A 9,657-nucleotide genomic window follows, 5' to 3' on the forward strand; every position below is an offset into this window, starting at 1 on the left:
CCCCTGATACTCCACATGCTGTGTGTCCACAATGAGCTTGCTTGTCCGAGTCTGCCAGGGCTGAGATGCTCTGGCAGGTGTCTGAGTTTCTTGGGGAAGCTGGTGTGTCAGCCAAGAGGGCAGCAGCACCTGGGTGTCTCCAGCTTCCTGGGGAATCCAGCATGATATAGGCAGGGTGGGGTCCTGGCTGTTGAGCTGGGCGGGGTCACCTGAGCTTCAGGGTGAAGGTCAAGTCTGAGACACGGAGGGAAGATGCCTGGATGACCACTGCCATGGGCAGGTGTGTGTGGGGGTTCTTGGTTTGTTTCCTTTGCTACCTTCGCCCAAGCTCTGAAAGGTACCTGGATGTAGTGGGTGCTCAGTGGACTTTTGATGAACTAGTGAAAGAGATTAGATGATGAACAGCGAGACTGACAACACCCATGGTCTTTCCCCAACAGGCTTCCAAATGCAAGAGGATGTAGCTATGAAACCCAAGACAGATCCCTTTGGGTTGCACCCCTGGGCCTGAAGCTATCGAGGGGGCAGAGTTATCTAACCATCTTAGGAGAGCGGCAGCCAGGATGAGGGGCAGAGGGTGTGACAAGGACTTTACTTTCCTGGCTACAAGAATTCAGTCCTTGGAGTCCTGGGGTCACATCCTGTCTTTCCTCTGGCCCCCACATGGTCCTTGGGCAACTCTTATTACAAGAAGGCTTCTTCCTAAAATTAAAAAAAAAAAGGTTCACAGCAATACCTGTATCAGCTATCTATTTATCTATTGCTGTGTAACAAAGGACCCCAAACTCAGTAACTTGGTGGCAAAACATACATTTTATTGTTATTAAGGTTATTATTAGGTTTCCCACAAGGCTACAGGTGGGTGGGGAGTAGTGTACATTTATCTAAAGATGCTAAGGATGTTTAGTCTCTGTAATTTGTAGAGTTTGGCTGCTGACTTCCCACTCACAGCCTGGAAAGTGCACATGTCAAAATGCAGAGCATTCCAAGAAGGATGTTAAAAATATAGCAACACTTGTGTGAGAGCTAATGAGTGGAGCGGGAGTGGCAGGTCTCCTTCCAGGCTGGGCACCAGCCTTGGCTCTCACATCCTTGTCCCTCATGTTCCCAGTTGTGCCTTAACCCTTGGCCCCTGGCTGGCTTTCTGGAAATTTGAGCTGTGGCCACAAGGAAGAGCCAGATGATGGGGAGGGTGTGGCTGCCAGGAGTGTACCCTGCTGACCGTGGGCTCCAGGTCTATAAACCGACCAAGCCTCAGTGGACCCAGTGTCACCAGGTTACTATGAGCACCATGTTTCAGGTGCATGACCACACGCCATGTGGAGGTGACTGCTCTACAAACTCCGGCTTTACCGCCAGTGGGCTAGATGAGGAAGAGGAGGGGCTGAGCTCCTGGGCCCCTGAGAGTGAGGGTATGGCTTTCATTCCCGTCAGTGGCAGGGTCCCTGTGGAGGATGCATGAGGAAGGCTGAGTTCCCAGCTGCAGGTTGGGGGCTAGTCCCTCTGAGCTCCACCCTCTGAAGCAGGCAGGGAGATGGCTGGGGGGAGGGGTTCAGGCCATGGGGACCCCTCGGTTGCAACTGTCATTTCACCCCCGGCAGCAGCACGGCCCCTTCTCCTAACAATCTAAACCATCTTACTGTGCACTTTTCGAGATTTATTGAGCAGAGCGCTTGTACAAGCAATAGCCACCAACACTTGTATCCGAGAAGGGCCTGGCAACTGTGGACTCCACCTGGGGCATTGAAGACTTCAGCAAAGACACGTGTCAGGAAAGATGATGTTTTGGAGGAAAAAAGGGCATGTTAGATCATCTAAGGAGAAAGAAAAAATCTGATCTCCAAAACAAGCTTCCATGCAGCCCAGGTTCCTAAAAATTACTCCTATGAAGGCTTTGCTGTGGCATGCATTTCAGGCTGACCAACACAAAGGATGCTTTTTAGACTTTTCTTTGAAGTTGCAACCTGACTTCTGGGAACCAGGTTTGAAACTGACAGAGTTATCCCCCCACCCCGAGTCCCCTGCCTTCCCCCTTCATCCCCCTTGCCCTCCACACTTGGGTCAGGCTACAAGGAGGGTCCCTGAGTACACCCTCCCGCAAAGGCATTTTCTTTTTGAGAAATGTCTTGGGTGAAAGACAACAGTGCATCCGATGCAGAAGGACAAACAGTTCCATCTGCTCAGCTTGCAGAGAAAAGCAGTGTTTTGTCAGCTCTCCCCCTGGAAAGCTGAGTTTATGCCTTTTATAAATTTACCAATTTCTGGTTAGCTTTCCCAGGGGTGCTTGTGAACACACTTGCTACTTAAGCTGAAAGAGAAAGGGTCACAGGCCCCTGCCCCCCGCCCCATGGGCCTTCCTTCTGTGGGGGTATCTCCCCGGGAGGGTGATGGTTGCATAAACACGACTTCTGACAGTTCCAGCTCTTCTTCCAGAGACTCGAAACCTGCGCCCTTTGTCTGTACTCAGGAGTTCCAGTTGCCTAAAAGTACTTAAATAGAAAAACATGTCTCCCATTTCCTAATGACTTCATGCGAGTTCTAAAATAAAACCCGAGTCTCCTTAGTCATTCTTGCCTCGGAGCGTTGAGGTGACTCCGAGCACTCTTGGGAAAGAATCAGGTGCCAGAGAAGGCAGGTGACCCACTTGCTCGGGTGGCCCCTGCTCTGGGGCAGGAGCCTTGGAGAGAATCCTGCGGAAGTGCCGGCAGCAGGCCTGGTGGCTTGTAGATTCCAGGGTGCAGTCCCCAGCGCACGTCTGAGATTAGTGACCCCTCTCCCCTTCCCCCTGCATGTAGGCGTGTCTTGGGAGTAAGTTCTGGCCTGCAGGTGGGCAGGGCGGAAAGGGGCGCCCTCTCCCGTCAGGCCTGGGTCCTCCTCTGGCTGCCACTGCCTGCCTCTCACCTTCCTGGGACTCCCTTGCCCTGCAAGAGCCTCCTGAGATCATTTCTGAGGTGAGGTAGAGTCTGCAGTTCCCAGGGATGTGCTTTGAGGCCCTGGATGGGCCCCTGATTCCTACAGGATAAGCAGACCTGGGGGATGGAGTGGGCAAGGCTGGCCAGCGCCCAGCCCTGGGGGCTCAGAGGGACTTCCTCTGGACCTATTAATCATGGACAGTTGAGGAGCCCCTCTGTGGGCCCCATGAGCGTCCAGGGGCTGCTGTAACCAAGAACCACAGCCTGGGGGCTGCAGTGAACGCAGGTGTGCATGAAGCCCCCCTTCTCTGGGGGCAGCAGGGATGTGCTGTCTGCCACTCTCATCCCTGCTCAGGGCCATCCTTGCAGCACTGGGAGGATGACCAGGCAAGGGTGAGGGCCAGGGCCAGCCTTCTCCAGGGCCCAGTCCTGGGAAAGCCCTTTCCTGGAGCAGGGCTGAAGGCTCTGCAGACACATGGTCTGTTCCCCTCAGAGTGTAATTCCGGGGCGGGCAGCATCACGTCCACAAGCGGAGAGCCGCTTGTTTTCACTTCGGAAAGCTCTCTCAGCGCAGTTGTACCGCCCAGCAATCTGGTTTTTAAAAATATCATTGAGGGGGAAAAAAAAAAGAGCATTAGCACGTTTGAGGGAAATGTGTTCTCGTGTAAATGAGCAGTTAAAATATAATCAGATTATGCATGCAGAGCGAACACGATCTGCTGAAATCGCAGCCTCTCTTGGGTCCATAAATACACGCGAGCTTGCCGTGCAGATACGCTGCCCGCGCAGCCGACATCAAAGCGGGGCTCTGCTGCGGGCATTGTTCTAGGCGCTTCACACACACCATCGCCTTGAATCTGCCTTCTCCCTCCCTGCCCCCTGCACACACACATACACACACACACACACACACAGAGCCATAGATTGAATATTAAATACACACCCATATATCACGGCTGCAACAGCTAAGAGAGCTGATACGTTATAATATGTTTCTTTTAAAAAGGGCCGAGGCTGCTGGCTGCCACAAGGTGGATAACCTTGCTGTGGACACCTGTCACGACCCTTGAATCTCAGTCTGCTTTCTATTATCTTGGTTTCAAATGCCATGTTGGTGGAACAGGCTTGTCCTCCACACAGGCAATCTGTTGCCTGTTTGTTACTCTCCACAACAGGCTGAATGGTGCTGCTCCATCGGTGACAGCGGGCGTGGACCCAGAAGGGGACATCTGTTGGCTTTGCTCGTCCAGACCCACAGTGCCACCCCCTACCCCAGTGCCCCAGACTGGCCCTCCTGCTGGATCCCAGGGGTCTGTGTTCCTGACAGCCCACCCTGCATGGCCTTGGGGAGGGGCTGGTCCTTTCCTCTCCATTCCTGCTAATCAGAGTGCCCATCCCCACTGCCCTGGGAACACAAGTTGTATGCCTAGAGTCCTTCCTGCTTGTTGGGAGAGGCAGGCCCGTGTCACTGGTTGCCAGGCTGGTTCCAGCAGAGCTGGGGATGGGAAGAGGCCCAGAGCCCTGATGGCATCACTCTAACGCTTGATCCTGCCATACCTGGAATGCACCCACCCACCCCACTTTTTCTCAAGCTGACTTGACTTGTGTTTCCATCCACCCTCCCACACTCAAGAATCGAAACTGTGGGTGCTTGAGGAAAAATGGACATGCTGAGCCTGCCATGGGCCCTTCAGACATCACTCAAGGATTCCGCATCCACTTGATGGCTGATTCTTTTATGTGTGAGGATGGAGAAATGGCCACAAAACGTCGAGAGGAAGCCCAGGGTTTCATTTTTCTGAAATCAGTGGGAGGATGATGACTGGGCCATGCACGAATTGCTGTCTTCTCTGGAAATTTCAAGGCTGGGTAATGAAGACATCAGCTCCTGGGCTGCTCCTGTCTGATGGGAGCTGGTGGGGATGATCGCCTCCTTCCTGTGGCAGCTAATGATTAGCTTCATGCCGGCACGTCGCTGCCACAGACTGATTTGCCTACACAGTCAGTTACTTATGAAAAACAAGTTTTCGAGAAAACATAATTCCAGGGCCCCAGTGCTACTTCTTTCAAAATAATCCAGAAACCCAGCCGGGCATCTTCTGAGTCTGAAAATTCTCGAGAAGCCCAAGTCCACTTCCTTCCCACCCAGGGGTGGGGGCGATGGGTACCTGGCTCTGTCATTCGGGTTTAGGGGGTTGGGGGTGTCAGCTCTATTGTGGGATATCCTTGAAAATAAAAGCCTTGGGGAATTACCCCAAAGCCAACATTTCACCCTATTCTTCACCTGCCAATGGATGGACAGGTGGATGAGGGGTTTTTGACTTTGTCAAGTTCATGTTAAAATAACAATAATTCAGTGGAGACCCTAGGTTGACAGTGGACAAAACCGGAGTGCTCTGGGCCCGGAAGGTGGGAGCAGGGGGTGGGCACCCTGTGCTCACTTCGCTTCTGTGTGTTTGGCAGTTTCACAACAAAGTTAACAAAACCAAATCTGGCTTAAATAAAAAGGTGTGTATTAAGTTGCAATGCTACACTTGCAAAGACTCTCAGCTGGAAATCAGGGGGTGTTTCCCTTTCAATGATGAGACAAACCTCAGAATCAGTCCATTGAGGTACCTCGCTGCCTCTCCTGTTGCTCCCAATGTGAAATGAGTGGTAAACCCGAAGTGTCTGTGTTATAAATGCAGAGCCAAGTGCACTGAAGCACACCGTCCCACGTGGCTGTCTGGCCTCTAGCTGTCTCCATGACCTCTGGAGCGTCGTGAGGTTGAACCAGGCTCGGCCCAAATTACAACAGAAATGAAGGCATTTTTCTTCAGAGGTGCCTGGTCCTGCTTGGGAGGCTTTTCTTGCAGGTTGCCCTCCCTCCATCTGCCTTTGCTCTGTGGCCTGTGTCCTTCCTCCCTCTCACCTCCTCCTGCACCATCCAAATCTGCCCTTGGTGAAGAACTTGATGCTAATTCAGACTAAAGGGTACATGACTACTAAGGCTTCATTACCCTCTTTTTCCTTTACATCTTATCACAATAGATTTTTAAGAAAAGAAAAAAGCAAAGATCTGACTGCAGATTGATGGCAGCTAGCAGGGGCGATGTGTGGGGTCTGAGCTGCGGGGCTCAGGGTTTGGTTTTCAGTCCTCATTCTGCCCCCTTCCTGAGGCTAGTGGACTGGGCACCACGTTCCCCACCTCTGCCCTTGGAGGTGGGAATTTTCTTCATTCTGAAGCTTCGTGAAGTCCAGTCTCAGCCTGGTCATCAGACAGTCAGGGTTGTCCTTGGTAACCAGAGGGGGTGTCTGGGGCACTTCTCCACTGCAGGGGTGGGGAGTACAAGGGTGGTGGGGGAAGGAGGCTCATTTGAGCCAGTGCTGGAGGTGACTCATCTCAGTGGAGAGCTGCTCAGATGTCCTCTGTCCCCTGAGCCTGGGAGGCTCCTCCTGGGGCCGAATTCCTACTGAGACACTCTGGCCTCCCCTGAAACAGCTCAGCGGGGAAGACTGCACTGGGAATGACCCCAGGGAAGCCCACTGCCTGGAGGCATCACCCTCCACACGGCTCTGGTCTGATTCAGTTTTCTCGCTCTGGGCAGGTTTTGTCATCAGAGACCAAAGGTGGCCGGACAGAGAGGCCCAGTTGCTGCTCTGTGGATCACCCACAACTGCAGCTTGGGGGTCAAGGCAGAGGGTTGGGGAGAGGAGGGACTTTCTGGGAGGAGGAGACCTGGAGCAGCCTGCCCCGCAAGGAGCCCTCCTCCCCTACTAGACTGCCAGGACCCCCAGAGCCTGAGCTTTGCTGCTTCCACGGGCCAGAACAGGCTGATCCACACATTCCCGGTCAAACCTTCCTTTGAAGCGAGAGCACCTGGTGTCCCAGGAATGAGGGCCGCAGCTCCCTGCATGGTCATTGTCTATATTTGACTCTTCTGTCTCTGGGCTTTGGAAGCCAGTGCATTTCCTTCCCAAGAGGGCCAGCAGGCAGCTCATCCTCCAGAGAAAAACCAGAACGTTCACCATGGCCTCAGTGAAGCTCCTGCTGGAGGCAAGTGATGTGTAAGGCCCACGCCAGCTCTGACAGCTTCCTGCGTTCACTCTCTCCTCCTTAAGACAAACGACTTCCTGCTCAGCCACACAGACAGACAGTGGAAGGGCCAAGTACAAAGTGGACTCAGGAGCTCTTTCTGGGGATCCAGGCTGGGGAGGCATAGGATACAACAGCCAGGCCCCTTTTTCTGTCCTACCCCCACCTGCCTGCACACTCTCCTGTTCCCACCCTCCCCTAGTAGCTCCCCTCTCCCCAAAGGCCCCCACATCCCAGCTAAGACAGGATGGTGGTCACCCGACACCAGCCCTCATGTCCATGGCCTGACCAGTGGCCAGCCCTGACCTGGACAGTGCTGCGGGACCCTGGGTGGCTTATGCATGCTGCCCTTGGTACTTTTCTGGGGAAGGTGGGAGGAAAATACCGGAAGGAATTGCCATTCTTGTCATGAAGACTCAGTCATTAGCTGCAAAGCAGACTCACCATGGGCCATTGTGATGAGAAACCGGCCATGGGGCTAATTAGGCTCCTAATTAGGGACCTCCAGGGGCGGCAATGCCCAGGGGGTGGGGGATGAGGGCGGCTGTGATTAATTGTGGAAGACTTCATGCTGACTCCCAGCAGTGTGGACAACACTACATGCCAAGGGGATGTGCCTGTGAGATAGGGGATGGAGGGTGGGGCCAGGCATGGACCTGGCAAACACTGCTGGCCTGAATGTGGTGCCAGCCCTGCTCTATAAATGCAGGTAGAAGAACCTCCCGAGATTCTAAACCAGCGTGGGCGAGGGTGGTGGACTCTGCCCTTAAAAGCAAGTTCCCCACAGGACTCTGGTGGAAGTATAGGGGACTGAAAGCCTGAAAAAGGCTCTTTGGATGGTGGACAGACATCTGGGAACACCTGAGTTCTCAGAAGAGGCAGAGAGGCCTGGCAGGTGTGTGCGATGTTTTCTGTACTGTGTCAACCAAACTGGCCACGAGCACTCACATGGCGTGACTGGGACTCACACCCATCAGCTCCCCTGGTTCTCAGGCTGTCAGACCCAGAATGAGCCTGAGTGCCAGCCTCCTGGGCCTGCAGCCTGTGGTGGGAATAGGACTCCTTAGCCTCCCTGGCTGACAGCCAGCTTCTCAGAAGGCCTCCACCTTCGTGCATTTATATACCCACTTCGGTACTGTTTTGTGGGAGGACCTCAGTTTCCTTGCCTGAGCAGCAAGGACGAGAGTTGCTTTAATTATTCAAAACCTCTGACTGCATTTACTATACTCTGGATCTCCAGTCTTCACAGGCTCCAGTGAGACGGGTACTATAGTCTCATCCCTGTGTCAGAAGTGGGGAGGCTGAGGTGTGCAAAGGTGAAGTGAGACACTCTGGACATCAGAACTGAACCCACAGGTCCTCCCAGGCCTGTTAGACTCACACTGAGCTGGTGGCCCCTGCATTTTGGGTATGCCAGGTGTGAGGTGTGCACACATCCTGCGCAGCTATTACATTAAATAGAAAGTGTCTGATATCATTTCAGCCTTTGCTGATTCCATCACCATCATCACCACCCACTGTGGGCTCTGGCTGGCTCAGAGTCGGAGCTGCCGGCCCAGAGCCCCCACGAGATCCGGGGAGATGTTGGTGGCTTCACCAGCTTCCTGCGTGGCCAGAGCAGAGGCTGAACTCCTCAGTGAGTGGCACCTCCCTTGAGCCTGTGGACCAACCCAGCATGACTTGGAATAAATGATCAAGTTATGAATTAAACACAGCAGAATGTAATTACCGTGGGAGCCAGCTGAGAATAAAATGGATTATACATATAACAGTCATTAAACGGTTATCGCATGTGCCTGGCTAATGTGCTGCCAATTAAAATAAATCTAAGTGCAAATTATCATTCAGAGCAATTGCTCTTCAGCTCATCTTTGTGCCCCCAGGAGCTGGCATGGTGGTGGGAGAGCCTGGCCACCCCCACCCTCAAATGGCCAGTCCTTCAGGGACCACCGGCTCCCAGCCTCAGATCACAAGGGCGCTGAGGGTCCTAGAGTGACCAGGATGGTCCACTGGGCCCAGAGACATCCTGCGGGCTCTGCACAGGATGGACTCACCCTCCTCTCGCCCTGTGAGGTGGGCCCCCAGATGGGCCCTACTTACAGTGGGATCACTGAGGTGGGGTCGCCACCAGTCTCCCAAGGTCAGATCTCCCTGCCAGAGCCAGGCTCCAACTACAGGATCAGATTTAGAACTCATTTCCCAGGACTCACTTTAGACATGACCGAGTGTCTGTGTGGCTGCTCCTTCTGCTCGGAAAAGCCCCCTGGTTCCGGTGCCTATTCCTCTACAGTATTCACTCCCTCCTCCCAGCCTCGGGTCACTGGAGGAGGCGGGCTTCTGTCACAGGCAGCGGTCTTGCCTTCAGAGAGGTCCCCATGCAAGCAGAATCATCGTCCCCAGAGGAGCTGTGCTTTGAGAGCCTGGCCCTGTGTCTGCCTTTACCCCCATACCCCAGGCCATATCTGCCCCCTGGTCTATCACTGCTACCCAGCCTGCCAGACCCGACGTGTGATATGTAATTACTGTGGGCTCCAGTGCATTCCCAGAGCTCCCTGGATGTGTTTGATGTTCTGACACTTTATTCCAACTTCTAATCTAGGGGCTTTTCTGCCTTTCCTCTCAAATTCCACTTGTTTGTGTCGCTTAAACACTGATGGGCAGTGTGGACCA

Source organism: Budorcas taxicolor, chromosome 13, assembly GCF_023091745.1.
Source record: "Budorcas taxicolor isolate Tak-1 chromosome 13, Takin1.1, whole genome shotgun sequence".
NCBI lineage: Eukaryota > Metazoa > Chordata > Mammalia > Artiodactyla > Bovidae > Budorcas > Budorcas taxicolor.